The 21,376-nt window shown below is 39.7% G+C and overlaps 2 non-coding genes across 2 annotated transcripts; both read left to right on the top strand.

Annotated features, from left to right (window-relative positions):
• TRNAA-AGC lies at positions 1–73 on the top strand. Its single transcript has one exon. It is a non-coding gene; the product is annotated as a tRNA-Ala (tRNA).
• Positions 74–17,401: 17,328 nt separating this feature from the next.
• On the top strand, positions 17,402–17,474 carry TRNAA-AGC. Its single transcript has one exon. It is a non-coding gene; the product is annotated as a tRNA-Ala (tRNA).
• The last annotated feature ends 3,902 nt before the right edge of the window (positions 17,475–21,376 follow it).

Here is a 21,376-nt window from a genome sequence, read left to right as displayed (position 1 = left end):
GGGGATGTAGCTCAGATGGTAGAGCGCTCGCTTAGCATGCGAGAGGTACGGGGATCGATACCCCGCATCTCCATTTTTTCCAGCGTTTTGCCACGTCAAATTAAGATGCTTTTTCAGCACCCCTGGTAGACAAACTGCCGGTCATTCCAGTTGGCCTTGACTTGAGACTCGGCCCTTTCAATTCCAGTGAATCTTCCTTCTGGTATTTTTTTTTTAGATCAACAGGGGTCTCCCCCCAGCTCCATTTTCTTATTGAAAAAGAAGCCAAGTTTTGCAGAGTAGCACACACACAGACAAACAAGGAACAGGCATTTCTTTGCTGGGGAGATTGGCTGCCATCCCAACCAATCTCCGAAATACCAGCAAACCTGGGAACAAAAACTAAAGAGTAATAAAGTGCAGACTAAGAACGAACGATAACTAAATCCGTTACAGAGAAACGATCAGAATGAGGCTGCCAGCAACATTCCAAAACTCTCCAGCTTCTTCTTTCTTTTTGCCGCGCATCCTCTTGAGACTGTCTTCTTTTCCCTCTCGAGTCAGGTGACCACATGAATCTTATGGGAGTCACCAGGGTTGTCCAGGAGGTAGGCCAGCGACGCTCTGCCATCGAAGCTTGAGTTCCAGGAAGAAATCCAGTCAAAGGAGGGACATCTCACCCCACTGGGAGGCAAAGAGGCGCTCTTAAACTGGTTAGCAGCAGGTCCATGAATCGACCGTTTTCTCCAGATTCTAGCTCTTTGAAAGGTTTCAACCAGTCCCGAAGGAGGAAGAGAACCCTTCGCCACACCTGTTTCACATTAATCCAAGTGGTTTTGTTAAACACCAAACTATTTCTATTAAGCCATAGGCTCCACCTTCCTTCTGGTATTCGATTCTCGTGACTGAAGCCGTGGAATTAACCTTGATTATTAATCCGTGTGTCATTGTTCGTTGAACCCGTCCGTAGTTGCCAGGATTTGTCAGATATTGAGAGTCGGTTTGTTTTTAAGTCATTATCTCTAATACTCAGATTTCTATTAGCGCTGTCTCCAGCTTTCCCATCGTGAGCGCATTTTGGTCTCTCGTGAGTACATTTTTAATACTAGTATTTATGTATTTGCATAAGTATAGTTAGGATTTTGATATTGCACCCCTCCCGCACGCACCTATTTTTCTTGTTTCACTAGGATCCTAAAAAATCAAGAGGTTGATTGGCAATTTAATAGAAGAAATCAGTTTGGGCGTAAATATGAAAATCGGAAGCATTAAACACCTTCCATACATTAACCCACACATGAGCGAGTCAAGTCAAGCAGGAAATTCGTGAAGAAAGGAAAACATGCGGTTTAATGACCACGAGTATGGTCTCGTACCGCGTGACCGTACCATAGGTCGGTGGCTTCGTCTCGTCAAGTAATTTTACCCTGTGGAAACAGATCTTAGATCAGAGACTCGGAGATACTAGAATCCATGAAACCTCACCTCCGAAAGGGATCTGGAGGGGGAACTCGTAGAGGGAATCCATCACAACAGTTGCTTGGATATTGAGGCTTAGGCATCTATCTTCATCATCACTATCATCCATCTTGTTGTAATCCTCAACCTTAGGGTGGATTCATACTTGTATTCATTCGATCCCTCATACTCCATTCGTATATTCATGTTGATGTTATTTGCCTCAATGTGTGAGTATGTTTATTTGTTCTTTGTGAGATGGAGAAACCCTAGCTGAACTATGAAATGAAGTAAAGATTTGTGTTTGTCTTATTGTGACATGTGTGTGGTGGTTTTCTTCAATGATGTTGTGTATTGTCGACCACACAATAGTTTGCCTTCGAGACATTGGATAGAATAATCGTTGTATGCGGTTGGAGAAATGTGGCCGTAAATATGTGGCAGCATCCACCGCCTCCCTCAACCATGTATAAACAACAAATAACGAAAGACAAGTACCTAGGCCATAGCCACGGGGAGACCCTTAGTTACTAGAATTGACCCACTAGCTCGGAAAAGTAGTAGTGGTTATGAGGGTGTAAAACAACAAGACAAGGATCACCTTTATTTGGGACTTCGCCGCACACACATGCAACAAAAAGATGTAATAAATCCTAATAAACTAAATAAATATTCCAGTGATGGATCAGCAATTTCTTGAGAACGCATTTACCCTTATTGAGTTTCAAGTACTTTACAATCGCTTTCACCTTATCCACTCACATCTCTTTCACCTTCTCCACTCTCATTTCGATTTAATCATTATTGCTTTGTTCACAATTTTTCAGCATCAACCGCTTTCCATTCACATTGCTTAGGATTAAACATAAATCTCAAGTATTTCTAAGTGAAGATAGTGAGAGTAAATTAAACCATTACCATTCAGTTCCAACGTGGTTCGATACTCTTAATTTTGAAAACTAGCTATATTTGTGATGTGTTCTTGCAGACATCAGTCTCATAACCGGCATGTGGTCGTTCGTTGTTGATGCCGCCTTCCTCACATAAACATGAAGCCGCTTGGGTTTTTTGTTGGCGGGGCTCTCCTACTTGTGATTCCGTGGGTTTCGCCTCCATGAATCCCTCCTACATGTGTGCCGCTTTCCATCCCTCTATAGCTGTTCTACCCATGCTCTATGACTCCTCCTACCCGAGCCGCTCTCTTTCCCCATCATTGTTAAGAAGAGGGTGCGTTCACGAGAACAAACCGACGAGCTCATGTCCACAAGAAGATGGTTATGAATTTCGCGCCCACAAGAAGACGACGTCGGTCATAGCGCTACCGCTTCCCAAATACAACACCACTTGTTTCATCATCGAGCTAAGTGGTGTGATATGTGCTCTTATGGGGCCATCATATTATGGGGCATACAACACTGCTTAAATCAGTAAACTACGTGTTTTTATTCACCCTGGTCCATCAAATTATTGGGCCCTACAATTGTCGACTATCATTTATTTATGCTAATCTTTTTCACTTTTTTCCAACAACAACCCATTTCTTCCCTATATGATATTAGCAGCTTTGGTTTTATTTTGAAATTACCAAAATTTACCACATCATATTACAACTATATATCAAGAAACAAACATGTTTACAATGTTATTTAACTTTGACCGTGCCAAATGCACATGAACTTAATTCAAAACATATATATCTAAATTACTTCTAGTTGTTTCCCTTTTGAGCCGGTACTTAAATAAATTTAAATAAACATAATATTCTCTATTCGAGGAAAAAAGAACAAAATTGCATGTCTTCTTAGATTAATTCATGCCACTAAGATGAACTACAAATATATCTATGTGTTCATGTCTATTTTATTTTCCTTACATACCATGATTATGGCCTCTAAAATTGATAGAGGTTTCGTCAATGCAGGGGATGTTCGATCTTTTTTAGGTGCAAGTAAATATAAGAGATAATAATTAATGTACTAAATAGAAATTTCTAGAATATAAAAATATCTAATATGCACTAGTCTTAGAGGGCCTCTGTCTCATAGGATATCTCGCAGTCTAGGGCTCCATACAGTTGCAAGTTCTTCGCATGGCTGGCCACGAAGAACCGTTGTTGGACGACGGATAGGCTTCGACGTCATGGCTTGCTGTGTCCGTCGGCCTGCCCGCTCTGTGAGCAGGAGCCGGAGACCTTGCAGCACTTGCTACTGGGATGCGTGGTTGCGCGGGAGATCTGGGCTTGGGCTCTTAGATGTTGGGGCAAGGAGGAGTGGCTCCCGGAGCCAGACACCGATCTGCTGGAGTGGTGGACGTCTTGATCTTGTCTGGCAGCTCACAGACGAGACATGTGGACTGCCATCATCCTGGTTTTCTGTCCATCTGGAGACACAGGAACGACGTGGTCTTCAACAGAGCGGTGACTTCACATGTCACCATCAGGGACAAGGTGCGAGAGGATTTCGAGCGGTGGCGCCTAGCCAAGCTTTTCCGTGACGCGCTCTTTGTGTTTCTTGATCCAATCGTCCTACCGTGGCAGCACGGAGAGTAGGCGTGTGTGTGGGGAGCTGTCCCCCTTGGGTAGATACACCTTTCCATGGTGTATTCTCAGAAAAAAAATGCACTAGTCTTCACCCAACTATCATAATTTATTTTTTGTGAGATCTTCATTATATGTGATCATGGTTGGATATTGCCTAGGAGTAGCCAAGTAGCATAAGTTTTTCTAGAAACACGTGGAATATTCGTTAATCCGGGAAGTGATCTATTATCTATATAGATAGGTTTGTACAGACTCTTTATGCATTGTGAACAATACCACAAAAAAAGATAGAGGAAAAATGGATAACCACATATCTGGAAAATTCCCTTTGTGTAACCGTTTAATAGGCGTATTATTTATGTATACCAAGGGGTCATGTTTGTTTTGTGATTGTGGGCTTCCTCGTATGCCCCACAAATTTACTGTTTTTTACGTATCGCCATTTAAAGAACGTTCCGACGTTGTTGTCTCTATCGGTTTGGAGGTTTTCATGATGTGGGCATGTTTCCACCATTCATGTTCCTTTTCATATGTTGGCATGTGTTTTTTTGTCGTGTTTATCCAACTTATTTGCTGTTTTAGGTTTGCTTCACCTCTATTTCTTAAAGTCGTACATTTAGTGATGTGGTTATGAGTAATATCACAGGTTTAGAGGCTACAAAATAAGAGAACACCAGAGTGTGCATTGCATTCATGCATAGAAAATCCGGGGAATTTTTGCTGCATATGGACCCATTCTACCTAAGAACCAACTAGTCCCTATTAGTGAACTAAATGAATTCCATAGTAAACCTTAGAAGCACATAGCTCCTATTTGTAGTAATTCTTGTTCTTTATTAAACATGTTCTTCAAAGATTATTATTTTGAAGTAAATATCAAGCAAACCATAGAAGCCAATAGTTCTTACTTAAAATATTTCTTATTTACTATGTAACTTGTTTTTCAAGAGTTATTCTTTTGAAGTACATAATAAGTAATCATCAACCATGCACTATAAGACTTAAAACTGACAACTACTCTTTACATGTTATGCAACCATTATTCCTTTGTGAGTATGATTGTTATGATGCTTTATATCACTTGTTTATGATACTATGATAACCAAACCCTAATCAGAACCTTGTTTGAGAAACCACTCTAAAAGTGCAACTCACCCTAAAAAAAACTTCACAACTCACCAATCCTAAATCATCGGGGTTAGGTTACGCTTAGGGTGATTGCATCTCATACTATGCATTATAGCATTTTTGCTAGATCTTTAAACATTGTCATTACCAGACGATGATGGTATTTCATAATTTGGAGTTATCACGCATAGAAGCTTTTGCCTGCATAATCTTGCAGCCAAGAAAGGCAAGTTCATCGCTTGCTCATGTCATTTGATTATTTTTATCAAATTATATGCAAAATACTATACTTATCACTCCTGCATTGAAAATCAAAACATTACTTTACAATTATGAATATGACTATGTGGTGGGCAATAGAACCATTGTATATCTTGATGGTGGAGGTTCCATTGCAAGGGTATTACTCATCTAGGACTAATCACCAATGCCATCTAGTGATTCTAGCGCCGTATATTTCGCGTTAACCATGAGATCTATAATGGCTCTGGAGAAGTCAACTGTATCTTCTTCCTTTCGATGGATGCCTATTTGCCGGCGTTGTGGTGTACTGCTGGTCCCACAGTAAGATTGAGAGGCCATAAAGCTCTCCGGTTCTAGGTGGACGTCATTGTGCAACAGGGTCTATGATGGATTGTATCATGCCCGAGGATCAAGCGCTCTAGATAAGTAAGCGATTGAGGGCCCTCTGAATGCAAAAGGGTGGGTATGCGGGGTCACGGAGAAGGCAGTGGTTGGCTTTGTTCTTATACTGGGCCTCACACCAAGAAAGTGTGGACGGGAAAGTTAACTCTCGGTTGGCAACAAGGATAAGTTCTCTTATGGAAAAAGTAACGCACTTCTGAAGAGTATATTGAATTGTGGCTGTCACTCCTTGTTCTGGGAAGGGAACTACGAACGCTGCAGGAAAGGAACTCCGTGAAATTCTGTTCAACCTGTGAAGACTGTCGGGCATTATTTTTAGAATAAAATAAACATTTGAAGAAATGTTTACTAAAACTTGTATTCGTCTATGACTTTCTGGTCTGTGGCTGTAGCTAGTGCATGATACACCTATGTCCCATAATGAACTTGTTGTGTACGCTCGTACTCATCCCTCTTTGAATCCCCTTCTTAGATCAAAATCATCGAAGGAGAAACTACCGTGGAACTCGAAGACAAAGGAGTCAAGTACAACAAGATGGAGAACCCAAATCAATGAAGTCAATGGAGTTAGCTTCTAGAGTGAAAACATAGTCTAGTAATAGAAGGGAATATTTTCCCTAGTCCTAGTACCTAAGTAGCAAGAGTTCTTTAGCAACCCAAGTAGCTCTAGAGCTAGAGTTAGCAATAAGATAGACTACGAGTTGTGCTTTTGGAGCTTGAGTTAGCAATAAGATAGACTACGAGTTGTGCTTTTGGAGCTTTATTTGAAGTTTTACCTCACTGTAAAGTAGGAGGTTGTGTTGATCGTCTGTAAACAGTTCGTGTATCCTTCTATAGACATGCCTTGAACTCGCATATGTTTCTGTTGTACCACTCTGAGGGATGTAATATGAGTGAAACAGTGTTTCACTTGTGTTATGTCAACGACTTGCGTACTACACCATGCAGTGATATGTTGAGTCACCTCATTATGATGCATTAGTTTTGTAGGATAACGTTGCATAGAAAACAAAAAATTTCCTACCGCGAACATGAAATCCAAGCCAAGATGCAATCTAGAAGATGGTAGCAACGAGGGGATTATCGAGTCTCACCCTTGAAGAGATTCCAAAGCCTACAAGAGTAGGCTCTTGTTGCTGCGGTAGACGTTCACTTGCCGCTTGCAAAAGCGTGTAGAAGATCTTGATCACGATCGCTTCCGGCGCCACGAACGGGCGGCACCTCCGTACTCGGTCACACGTTCGGTTGTTGATGAAGACGACGTCCACCTCCCCGTTCCAGTGGGCAGCGGAAGTAGTAGCTCCTCTTGAATCCGACAGCACGACGGCGTGGTGTCGGTGGTGGTGGAGAAATCCGGCGGAGCTTCGCTTAAGCGTGCGGGATGTGGTGGAGGAGAGAGACCGCTAGGGTTTGGGGAGAGAGGGGAGGCTAGGGCGCCGGCCAAGGGCAGCCCTAGGTGGTGCGGCCAAGTGTAGGCAGCCCCCTCCCTCTCCTCCTCATTATATAGGTGGAAATCCCCAAGTGTTGGTATCCAAGTCTTCGAATAAGACCCCAACAATGAAAACTCCCATATGTAGGAAAACCTACCCAATGTGGGAATCCCACTTGGGGTGGGATTCCCCCTTTCCATGAGGGGGGTTGGCCGGCCACCCTAGGGGAGTCCACCTTGGACTCCTCCCCTTTAGGGTTGGCTGGTCATGCATGGTGGAGTCCCTTCAGGACTCTACTTTCCATGGTGATTTCTTCCGGACTTTTCTAGAACCTTCTAGAACCTACCATAAATGCACCGGATCATTTCCAAACTTGGAATATGACTTCCTATATATGAATCTTATTCTCCGGACCATTCCGGAACTCCTCGTGATGTCCGGGATCTCATCCGGGACTCCGAACAAATATTCGAACTCCATTCCATATTCAAGTTCTACCATTTCAACATCCAACTTTAAGTGTGTCACCCTACGGTTCGTGAACTATGCGGACATGGTTGAGTACTCACTCCGACCAATAACCAATAGCGGGATCCGGAGATCCATAATGGCTCCCACATATTCAACGATGACTTTAGTGATCGAATGAACCATACACATACGATACCAATTCCCTTTGTCACGCGATATTTTACTTGTCCGAGGTTTGATCATCGGTATCACTCTATACCTTGTTCAACCTCGTCTCCCGACAAGTACTCTTTACTCGTACCGTGGTATGTGGTCTCTTATGAACTTATTCATATGCTTGCAAGACATTAGACGACATTCCACCGAGAGGGCCCAGAGTATATCTATCCGTCATCGGGATGGACAAATCCCACTGTTGATCCATATGCCTCAACTCATACTTTCCGGATACTTAATCCCACCTTTATAACCACCAATTTACGCAGTGGCGTTTGGTGTAATCAAAGTACCTTTCCGGCATAAGTGATTTACATGATCTCATGGTCATAAGGACTAGGTAACTATGTATCGAAAGCTTATAGCAAATAACTTAATGACGTGATCTTATGCTATGCTTAAATGGGTATGTCCATTACATCATTCATATAATGATATAACCTTGTTATTAATAACATCCAATGTTCATGATTATGAAACTAATCATCCATTAATCAACAAGCTAGTTAAGAGGCATACTAGGGACTCTTTGTTGTCTACATATCACACATGTACTAATGTTTCGGTTAATACAATTATAGCATGGTATGTAAACATTATCATAAACTCAAAGATATTATAATAACTATTTTATTATTGCCTCTTGGGCATATCTCCAACAGTCTCCCACTTGCACTAGAGTCAATAATCTAGTTTACATTTGTAAAGATATAACACCTTGGCCTTCCGGTGCTTTATCATGTTTTGCTCACGGGAGAGGTTTTAGTCAACGGATCTGACACGCTCAGAAACGTATGTATTTTGTAATTCATTTGCGTCTCAACGCATCACTCATTTCAAAATGAGTCGGCATTAAATATGTTTTGTCTTCTGGTGGAACCTTAATTCCGCGGTCTGAAATATGTCACTAATATTGTCACACACAATATAGCTTCAAAATTCTGACTCTGTCGGAACTACACCAAGTTCTCAAAGAACCTCTTGACTTTAACATCCTTTGTCATTGTCAAAGCAATGACATATTCTGACTTCTTTTGTAGAATCCGTCACAATATTTAGAACTCTTCTAAATCTAGCATAGACAACTTCTAGCTCATTGTGCTACCTTTTTTAAACAACACTTAGTCTAATTTGAGATTGAAATTATATTTTATATGTGACAAAAACAATATTGGTGTAACACCTTACAACGATTTGTTTGTCATTTCTTCATAAAAATATATATATATCCTTGGTTCTTCTAAAGTACTCAAGGACATTCTTACTGTCGTCCAATGATCATCTTATGAATCATTCCGGTATATGCTCATAACATTTTAGAGCACAAGATATCTGATTTTGTACATATTATTCGTGATCTAAAATCACTCATGTGTTTTTACTCATCGAGTGTCAGATACACTCAAGTCTTGTTAAACCTTCACATGACAAGAACATTTTCTTAATATTTCTATATTGAACTATTTCAATATCCATTCTATGTACTTTGACTTAAACTTATTATGTGTTTCAATCTATCTTCATAGATCTTGACACTAAATATGTTTTATATCCTTTCATTGAAGTTAATTTTCAATGAAACATTTCAATCAAGTATATAAATATGTCTCAGCGCTCCCACTTAATTTCTTGCAAATGCAAGCCTCTTCATCGTCTTTGATGAAATCAAAAACTCTTTGACTATTCAGTGAAGATTCAAACTCCGCTATACTTACTTCATCAAATTGAAGTTTGTATACCTATCTAGTATTCCACGGACCAGCAAAACTCTTGGTTGTATCTTGTATACACCTTTTAATACATACTTCTGATAAGTAATGTATTTTGCCATCCTACTAGCATATCTCATAAAGGAAATATGTAGTGATTACTAGAATAATCCACATAGACTATAAGCATTGCTACGGAAGATCTAATCTTATCGTAGTCAACTCTTTGAACTTTGTCGTAAACAATTTTTCGACAAGTCGAGCTTCTTTAAGGATATTCTATCCAAGTCCATAAATTGTATAGATCCATTTACTTTCAAAAAGTATTTATCTATCTTGGATTTCATGGCATATAGCCATTTTAACGGAGTCAGGGCCCATCATAACTTCTTTGTTTGTAGTTGGTTTATCATTGTTCAAAATCAATCCTTTGTTCACAAATCATTTATTTGATCACAAAGTAAACCATACCTACAAGGTTCAATATGTACTTTGATCTCCATGGCTAAAACACTTTTGTAGTCATGGGAGCCATGATCATCGTGGTCGCTTCCGAAACCAATTCCAATGCTGCGCTACTCTGATCATTATGCTCAGGTTCATAAACCTTATCAAAATATATTGTCCTCCCACTCAAATACTTCACTAGAAACAATTTCTCGGAAATAAGAAACATTGACAAACACTTTTGTCTTTGTCTTGTGGGAAGAATTCCCAATTAAATCTCTGGGATAACCAACAAAGACATTCATCCGATTTTGGTTTGTAAACTCTTAGACCAAAATTTAAAGAAAGGACTATTAGGGTTTATACCCATGCCATAACTCGTATGGTGTCATTTCAACGGATCATGATGATGCTCTATTCATTGTAAAAGCGGTAGTCACTAAAGCATAATCCACAAAAATATAATGGCGTCATAATATTTTATCTCATCATTGATCCAACAAGGTTTGGATACATCTCTTGGATACTTCATCATCACTATGATACTCCAATAAATGTGAGTTGTAGAACAATTTCATAACTCTCTTAGATATTCGCTAAAACTCGTAATTCAAATATTTCCACCATGATCCAATCATAGATATTTGACTTTTCTATTACAATGATTTCCACTTCATGCTGAAACTTATTTGAATTCATTCAAATGTTTCAAACTTCTTCCTTATTGAATATATCCACATATATACTCAATTCATTGTTGAAAGTTTTCATGAAGTAGAAGAATCTCCCGCACACAACTATGCTCAGTGAACCACATACATCATTATGTATTTTTCCACTAAGTTTGTTGCCCGTTCAACTCTTGGCCTATGAACGGTATTTTAATCATTCTCTTTAGAAAAGATTTGCAAGCGCCAAATGATTCAAAAATCAAATGACTCCAAAAATCCATTTGCATGGAGTTCCTTCATGCGTTCCTTTCTAACATGACCTAAATGGCGGTTCCACAAATAAGTGGAATTCAAATCATTTGCCTTATGGCATTTTAGCGTCAGTATTATGTGTGTGTGTTTCACCATTAAGATTTATAATAACTTATCCATCACACATGGAGTAATGTCATAATTTGAACAACTCATTGTTTTCATTTGACCAGAGCAAAATAACAATTATTAAGTTCTTTATTATAAATTCTAAGGGCTAGATAGAATGCCAACGACGAACATAATAACACTTTATTTTGTTCCAGACGTGTATTCCTATCATATTCCTTGTCAATCACTTAGGCCATTGTATTCTTGTATTGCGTTGTTTTGTATGACACTTCATACCAACCAATGTAGTACTAATACCCAAGAATTTCATAGTGTGACTTAACTAGGAATACAACCATAACATGTATATCATTTATATATACCTGAGCTAGACTTTCTAGTCTTTTCTTTTCTTTTGCCAAAATATCTTTTGCGGTTTCTCTTTTAGCTTTCCTCATTATTCAGAAAAACACTTCAACATCATTAACTTCTAGGTTTGTTGGTCAAATACCAATAACCTTGAGGTTCTTACTTTGAAGTTGATCATCATATGACAAGTGTTCCAGATTTCACTATTAGTAACTTTGTAATATGATGAACAATTTCACTCATAATTTTATCCATCATATCATGACGACTTTCCGAGACCATGTCCGTACATGCTAGGCTCGTAAAGTTTTAACCTTGGTATTTGCATGTGCAAATCTAGCTTGCACCCGTTGTATGCACACGTAGAATCTATCACACCCGATCATCACGTGATGCTTCGAAACGACGAGTCTTAGCAACGGTGCATATTAAGGATGGTCACTTCATGGATATGCGAATATCGTTAGTGCCCCAATAGTTGGAGGATTGTGACGCCTTGCGTCTTCAACCTTCGTACATTCCCATAAAACTTATGAGTTCATGTAGTCTCACCAAATTATATTCTATCATCTTGCAATAAGGTCTTAGATATCACATATATCTCATACCTTGATTATTTCTGAAAACTAAATTGAAGTTTGCAAACAGATTTGAACTTCAAGTTTCACGGAGACAAGATAACTTTAGGTACTAATTGAAACCATAGCTCTTTGAATCAACAATGTGAGGTTTACTAAAAGTTTGCAATAGGACTTAATCAATTCTTGATTCTTTAACAATACGGTACCAATCCGTAAAGTTTCTTGTCAGATTTTAACGAGTATTTCTATCTCAATAACAAGACTAGCGCATGGTAGAAAACGGATGCCAATACTACAAAATTAATTCAAAATACTACTCGGACTATGTTTATGATAATTAGTTCATGTTTTAATCTAATTACTAATGAACTCCCACTTAATACAAGCATCCCTCATAGTTGTTAAGTGGTACACGATCCACATCCACTACACCAAAACCGATCATCACGTGAGATGTTGTAGCTTCAATGGTGAACATCAACATGTTGATCATATCATCCATATGACTCGTGTTCAACCTTTCGGTTTTCCTTGTCCCGAGGCCATGTCTGTACATGCTAGGCTCGTCAAGCAAACCCAAGTATTCCGCGTGTGCAACATGGCTTACACCCGTTGTATGTGAACGTTGAGTCTATCACATCCGATCATCACGAGATGCTTTGAAACGACGAACCGTGCAACGGTGCATACGAGGGGAGAACACTTTATTATCTTGATATTAATGTGAGGGATCATCTTATAATGCTACCGTCGCGATCTAAGCAAAATAAGATGCATAAAGGATTAACATCACATGCAATTCATATGTGATATGATATGGCCCTTTTGTCTTTGCGCTTTCGATCTTCATCTCCAAAGCACGGACATGATCTCCATCATCAACGGGCATGATCTCCATCATCGTCGGCGTAGCGTCAAGATTCATGGTGCCGTCTTCATGGTTGTTCACCTCATGTAGCAACTATTACAACTACTTTGAAATACTACTCAACATGAAAATTAAAGACAACCATAAGGCTCCTGCCGGTTGCCACAATACAATAATGATCATCTCATACATATTCATCATCATATCATGGCCATATCACATCACCAAACCCTGCAAAAACAAGTTAGACGTCTCTAATTTGGTTTGCATATTTTACGTGGTTTAGGGTTTTCGAGAGAGATCTAATCTACCTACGAACATGAACCACAACGGTGATACTAATGTTGTCAATAGAAGAGTAAATTGAATCTTCACTATAGTAGGAGAGACAGACACCCGCAAAGCCTCTTATGCAATACAAGTTGCATGTCGAACGAGGAACAAGTCTCATGAACGCGGTCATGTAAAGTTAGTCCGAGCCGCTTCATCCCACTATGCCACAAAGATGCAAAGTACTCAAACTAAAGATAACAAGAGCATCAACGCCCACAAAACCATTGTGTTCTACTCGTGCAACCATCTATGCATAGACACGGCTCTGATACCACTGTAGGATAACGTTGCATAGAAAACAAAAAATTTCCTACCGTGAACACGAAATCCAAGCCAAGATGCAATCTAGAAGATGGTAGCAACGAGGGGATTATCGAGTCTCACCCTTGAAGAGATTCCAAAGCCTACAAGAGTAGGCTCTTGTTGCTGCGGTAGACGTTCACTTGCCGCTTGCAAAAGCGTGTAGAAGATCTTGATCACGATCGCTTCCGGCGCCACGAACGGGCAGCACCTCCGTACTCGGTCACACGTTCGGTTGTTGATGAAGACGACGTCCACCTCCCCGTTCCAGCGGGCAGCGGAAGTAGTAGCTCCTCTTGAATCCGACGAGCACGACGGCGTGGTGTCGGTGGTGGTGGAGAAATCCGGCGGAGCTTCGCTTAAGCGTGCGGGATGTGGTGGAGGAGAGAGACCGCTAGGGTTTGGGGAGAGAGGGGAGGCTAGGGCGCCGGCCAAGGGCAGCCCTAGGTGGTGCGGCCAAGTGTAGGCAGCCCCCTCCCTCTCCTCCTCATTATATAGGTGGAAATCCCCAAGTGTTGGTATCCAAGTCTTCGAATAAGACCCCAACAATGAAAACTCCCATATGTAGGAAAACCTACCCAAGGTGGGAATCCCACTTGGGGTGGGATTCCCCTTTCCATGAGGGGGTTGGCCGGCCACCCTAGGGGAGTCCACCTTGGACTCCTCCCCTTTAGGGTTGGCTGGTCATGCATGGTGGAGTCCCTTCAGGACTCTACTTTCCATGGTGATTTCTTCCGGACTTTTCTAGAACCTTCTAGAACCTGCCATAAATGCACCGGATCATTTCCAAACTTGGAATATGACTTCCTATATATGAATCTTATTCTCCGGACCATTCCGGAACTCCTCGTGATGTCCGGGATCTCATCCGGGACTCCGAACAAATATTCGAACTCCATTCCATATTCAAGTTCTACCATTTCAACATCCAACTTTAAGTGTGTCACCCTACGGTTCATGAACTATGCGGACATGGTTGAGTACTCACTCCGACCAATAACCAATAGCGGGATCCGGAGATCCATAATGGCTCCCACATATTCAACGATGACTTTAGTGATCGAATGAACCATACACATACGATACCAATTCCCTTTGTCACGCGATATTTTACTTGTCCGAGGTTTGATCATCGGTATCACTCTATACCTTGTTCAACCTCGTCTCCGACAAGTACTCTTTACTCGTACCGTGGTATGTGGTCTCTTATGAACTTATTCATATGCTTGCAAGACATTAGACGACATTCCACCGAGAGGGCCCAGAGTATATCTATCCGTCATCGGGATGGACAAATCCCACCGTTGATCCATATGCCTCAACTCATACTTTCCGGATACTTAATCCCACCTTTATAACCACCCATTTACGCAGTGGCGTTTGGTGTAATCAAAGTACCTTTCCGGCATAAGTGATTTACATGATCTCATGGTCATAAGGACTAGGTAACTATGTATCGAAAGCTTATAGCAAATAACTTAATGACGTGATCTTATGCTATGCTTAAATGGGTATGTCCATTACATCATTCATATAATGATATAACCTTGTTATTAATAACATCCAATGTTCATGATTATGAAACTAATCATCCATTAATCAACAAGCTAGTTAAGAGGCATACTAGGGACTCTTTGTTGTCTACATATCACACATGTACTAATGTTTCGGTTAATACAATTATAGCATGGTATGTAAACATTATCATAAACTCAAAGATATTATAATAACTATTTTATTATTGCCTCTTGGGCATATCTCCAACAAGTTTTTCACTAGAGGATCGTTGCCATGGGAAAATGTGTGAAGGTAAACGCAACAACCTCATACGATTTCGATATAACTAACTTTTATCACCGATCTTTGATATTTGTATTTGTTTCAATTGTTTAAAATTGTGATTGTAGAAATCATTTTTTGGGGGGTATTCTGCCTTCACGTGTATTGTGAGATCTAGAGCACACACTCTTCACAATTTCTGAAATAACAGTAAAAAGTTATGCTTGCTTTGAGCAGACACGAGGGCCTCCTAAACCTCTGTAGAAAAAATTGTGCTTCGGATTTTAGAACTTTAAGTATGTTGATGAAACATTTTAATAGAAAAAGTGTACTACTATTATCTAGAATGAAGGAAAATATCCTTATGAGAAAGAATCATTTGAAAGTGGGAAGGTAGAAGGTAGGGTTGAAGATAATGGAGAACAATAGGAACATGAAGAGGAAGAATGTAGTATACTCCTCGTCATTGACTTCAATATTAGTGGAAACTCTCTAACTCCAATAAGTGCCCCTATAGTTTTTTTTTACTATGAGTGCCCCTATAGTTAATTTGATAGTGAACATATTATCTTGATAATGGCATGTGTTTTGATCTTCTTGAGGATAAATTATTATTTGATGAAACATTTTATCTTCGAGGAATGGGTTTACACAATACTTGTAGAAGATAATCACAATAAATGGGTTTACATGGTTCTTGTAGAAGATAATCACAATGATTGTAGTTCTTGTTTTTCAAAAGAATACAATTTAAGATGATGAGGAGTAATACATTTGTTAATTAAAGGATAATGAAATAGAAGATGATCGCACCATGCTTAATTATTCTCCATGTGGAACATCTAGACCTGATTTATGGGAGGATGAAAATTATATCAATGAAACTAAAGACCCCGATGGCTCATTAGATGATAAATCCCTTTATGATTATAGTAATAAATATTTGATATGCCTATGTGAACACATCATTGGATATAGTAATTCTGCATTTATTATAAAGAAGACATCATTGATAATGATTTTAGTGTTGAGTTATCCTAGGCCTACCATAGAGGATAAATATGCTTTTCTTGAGGATTGCATTTGTCATTTGCAATTGGCATGTGCTCATAATGATTCATGTGGAAGAAATATTGTTGAATTTATTCCAGACGGTTGCAACTATTATGAGAGGTGAAGAAATAACTATAAGATGCATCTACCTTTTTCCAATATATTAAATTTCAAGTAACTACTTCTAATATGCACCTAGTCTTCACCCAACTATTATACTCCCTCCATCCCACTAAAAGTGTCTCAACTTTGTCAACATTTAAATATAACGAAGGGAGTAATTTATATTTTATGAAATGGCACAAAAAAGATACTCATTCCGATTCATATTAATTAACTCTAATATAGATGTATCTAGACATATTTTAGTACTAGATACATCCATACTAGTGGCAAGTAATACGAATCAGAGAGAGTAGTGTAAAAAGGGATAAATCACACATTTGTATAGTTGGAAGGCATGAATTGTGAGTATTTCGCAGTTTTTTCTATCCGTTTAATATACATGTTATTTATGTTTACCTTGGGATCCTGTTTGTTTTGCAGTGATTGTGGGCTTCTTGGCATGTCCCACAAAATTGTTGTTTTCTTATGTACGCCATTTTGAAGGACGTCTATCTGATGTCTCTATCAATTCGGGGGTTTTCATGTTGTGGGCATGCTTTTTTGCATTCGTGTTTCTATTCATATGTTTGCATGTATTTTTTTGTTGCATTTCTTCAACTTTTAGCTGTTTTAGGTTTGTTTCACCTCTATTTCTTAAAGTCGTATATTTAATTGTGTGGTTGTGCTGCATAAGTTTTCCACGGGAGGATCGTTGCCATGGGAAAATGAGTGAAGATAGAGACAGCGGCATCAAAAGATTTCGATATAACTTTAACTTTTGTCACCGAGTCTCTGATATTTGTATTTGTTTCAGTTTAAAAAAATGGTGGTTCTAAATCCTCCTTTTTCGGGCGTTATGCCTTCACGTCTATTATGGGATCGACATCACACAAAGATCTTCACAATTCCTTGCAGTAAAAGTAAAAAAAATGGAAACTAGCTTTGTCAACATGGAAAGGGGATGTAGCTCAGATGGTAGAGCGCTCGCTTAGCATGCGAGAGGCACGGGGATCGATACCCCGCATCTCCATTCCTCGTTTTTGCCATGTCAAATTACGATGGATTTTTCAGTTGGCCTTCAGTTGCGGGAGAGGCAGGTAGCGACGAAGTGTTTATAGCTCTGCGCCTCTGACGGCAATGGCCTGATCGATGAGCCATAACCAGATGCTGGGCTTTGACCGTGGCCGGAGACGACGTGACAGCGCGGCCATTTCGCACGCGTTCAGCGGGCTGGCTCATGCCCGGTGAATTGCGTTGAAGCCGTCCGTCATTTTCAGTCGATGCTCAGGCAATCAGTTGATGCTCACGCAAACGAACCCGTCCGTCGTTTTCAGTCAATCAGTTGATGCTCATGCAATCAGTTGATGCTCAGGCAAATGAACCCGTCCGTCGTTGCCAGGATTCGTCGGGTTTTGATTTGTGTAGCAAGCACTGGATGCTCAGGCAAACGACGAGGCATCATCATCAATCATGTTTTGAGAAAAGCAAAGGTGCTATACATGCCGGAGAGAAGAAGAGGGAGTTGCAAGGTGCACCTCCACAGCCGGTGGGCCCCTGTTCCCCGCCGTCGGGCGCCTCTTCAGCTCGCCCTCGACGACCTCCTTCACAAGTCATTCGAGCGCGATGCACCGCCTCCTGTTGTCGCCTCTGGAGCCGCGTCTGCACCATGTCTTCGTTTAGTCTCCGAACGATGACGCCCGCGTTTTCTCCGGCATGCCCGGAATGGCAGTCTGGGACCTTCCGCACAAGGCTCTGCAGCGGAAGTGTGGACCAAGAGCCAGTCGTGGCCAGCACACCCTTCTACCGCGGGCATGTTGCACAACCGCTGGAGCAAAAGGGCCGACGGCGAGCGGTCGGTAGCTGACCGGAGAAGCGGGCAGCGGTTGGCTCGGGCGACCGGTTGCCTGGGACCCGGATGCGGCAAAGATTAATTTCTCTCCGGCCATTCAATTCTCGTCATTGTGAAATTGGGAATTGCCTAAGAAAATGTTAGTTTCTCGTGGTTTTGGCTCTCGTTTGATTGGGTGGATTTTCAAAGCTCTTGTAAATGGATCTTATTGCATTCGCATAAATGACTGTAATAGTGAAAATTTCATTGCGGGCAAAGGTCTGAAACAAGGGGATCATCTCTCCCCCATCCTTTTCAATTTCATCTCAGATGTGTTCAACAAAACGCTCTTTAAAGCTGCTTCGAAATTTTGATTCGAGGTTTGTTGCCTCAGGTTGTACCAAGTGGTATTGCCAGTCTCCAATACGCTGCCAATACCAACTTGTTTCTGGAGCCTGACATTCATATGGATCGTGTTCACAAAGGGATATTAACTTGTTTTGAAAATATTTCAGGAATGAGGATCAATTATCATAAAAGTGACTTAATGACTATGAATATGCCTGACTCTACTCCTAGAGAATTTGCTCAGGTGTTTAGCTGCAACCTTCGATCTTTTCCATTCAAATATCTTGGAGTGCCTTTGCATTTTGCCAAGCTCAGAAAAGAAGACTTGCAACCAATTATTGATCAAATAATAAAGAAAATTTCTGGATGGCGAGGTAAATTAGTTTCCTATGAAGGAAAACTCATTTTGATTAGGGCTTGCCTTGCTAGTATTCCTACTTATCTGATGTTTGTGTTGAAGTTTCCGAAGTGATCAATTAATGCCATTTATTCTAAAATATCTCACTTCTTCTGGAGTGATCTTGATGATCATCAAAAGTACCATCTTGCAAATTGGGGTTTAATCGAAAGGAAAAAATAATTCGGGGGGTTGGATGTTCCTAACTTAAGAGATATGAATCTCTGCTTGATGGGGTCCTAGTTTAAAAGATTCTTCAATTCGGAAGATAAAATTTGAAAGCAACTTGTTTCTTATAAATATCGTACCACCCCCAACTTATGTCATTGTCCACTATGGCTCATCACCCTTTTCCGAAAGTTTATGCTGGGTTGCTCCGTCTGTTAGATGTGGATTTAACCGGAGATTGGGTAATGATAGTAACTTCTTTTTCTGTTAGCTGGTGGGCCCTGTTCCCCGCCGCCGGGTGCCTCTACAGCTCGCCCTCGACGACCTCCTTCACAAGTCATTCGCGCGCGCTGCACCGCCTCCTGTTGTCGCCTCCAGAGCCGCGTCTACACCATGTTTTTGTTTAGTCCCCGAGCGACGACGCCCGCGTACCATCTTGTTTGTGTTGAAGTTTCCAAAGTGACTATCATTTATTTATACTAAACTTTTTCACTTCTTTGCACTTTCAACCCATTTCTCTCTCCATATGATCTTAACAACTTTTTTTTTCTTTTATATTTATATAAATTAACCACATCCTAATACAACTATATAGCAAGATACAAACATTTTTATTATGCAATTTTAACTTCTACCTTGCAAATTGTACTTGCACTAAATTTGAATCATATATACAACAAAGTTTATTCTACTTGTTTCCCATTTGAGACACTACTTAAAGAAGTTTAGTTGAGTATAAGTACCCTCTATGTGAGGGAAAAATAACAATTCTGCATGTCTTCTTAGATTAATGTGTGCCACTAAGGTGAACTCCAAATATATGTATGTGTTCATGTCTATTTTTATTTCCTTACATACCATGACAATGACCTCTAAATTGGAAAGAGGTTTCTTCAATGCATGATGTTCTCTATTAGGAGCAAGTAAATATAAGATATGATTCTAAATAGAAATTACTAGAATGTCCAAATTATCTATGATGGATTTGTCCCCTTAAGTGTCCGCCTACTACACTAATCATAAAATCCTATAATTTATAAAATATCTAGGACGGGTTTGTCTTCTAAGGAATCCACTCATGGCCGACTATGTATTTCCCGGGTACAACAGTATCTTAGCATTACATGCTTAATTTGTAGCTAGTGTTGAATAAGACCATTTAGCTCAACCCACATAAAATTCGTCTAATTTCTAACTGCCAGATCCACACTCTTATTTTCTTAAGAGAATATCCAGACTCGCATGAAGCACTTTCTTGTTCCGTTGTTGGGTAGCATACTTCTAAGATTAATATTCATAAAAGGTACAAAAAAGTATGCTTGATTTGAATAGAGATGAGGGCCTCCTAAACCCTTGTAGAACAAAAGTGTGCTTCAAATTTTATGAGTTTAAGTATCTCGATGAGATGTTTTAATCAAAAATTTGCTAATGTTTGTGATGTCTCTCTTGGTACTAATAATATCTAGAATGAAGGAAAATATGCTTATGAGAAAGAATCATTTGAAAGTGAAAAGGAAGAAGAGAGGGATGAAGATAATGGAGAACAATACGAACAAGAAGAGGAAGAATGGAGTATACTCGTCATCGTCGTTCAACATTAACGGCAATTCTCTAACTCCAATAAGTGCCCCCTATGGTAAATTTGTTAGTAGTGAACATCTTTATCTTGATAATGATAGGCATTTTTATCTTTTTTAGGACGAATTATTATATGAAACATTTTATGTCGTATTAGTTTATGGAAAATCATGTGATAAATGGGTTTACACAATTCTTGTAGAAGATGATCATGATGATTGTAGTTTTTTTAAGAATACAATTCAAGATGATGCGGGGTAATACATTTGTTATTTAAATGATAGTGGAATAGAGGATGATCGCATTATGTTTAAGTATTCTACATGTGGGACGTTTAGGCCTAGTTTATTGGAGGATGAAAATGATATCAATGAAACCGAGGTCCATTACGGCTCATTAGATGAAAAATCCATTTACGACAAAATTAATAAATATTGACACACATGTGAACACATCAGTAGATATAGTAATTCTATGTTTTATTATAAAGAAGATATCATTGATAACGAATGTATTGTTGTCACATATAATTGGCAGGTTTTAGTGTTGAGTTATCTTATTCATACCTTCGAGGATAAATATACTTTTACCGAGGATTTCATTTGTCATTTGC

The sequence above is a fragment of the Lolium rigidum genome, chromosome 7, assembly GCF_022539505.1.
Source record: "Lolium rigidum isolate FL_2022 chromosome 7, APGP_CSIRO_Lrig_0.1, whole genome shotgun sequence".
Classification (NCBI taxonomy): Eukaryota; Viridiplantae; Streptophyta; class Magnoliopsida; order Poales; family Poaceae; genus Lolium; species Lolium rigidum.
The sequence above is the reverse complement of the archived record's forward strand: the minus strand, read 5'-3'. Positions and strand labels throughout refer to the sequence as shown.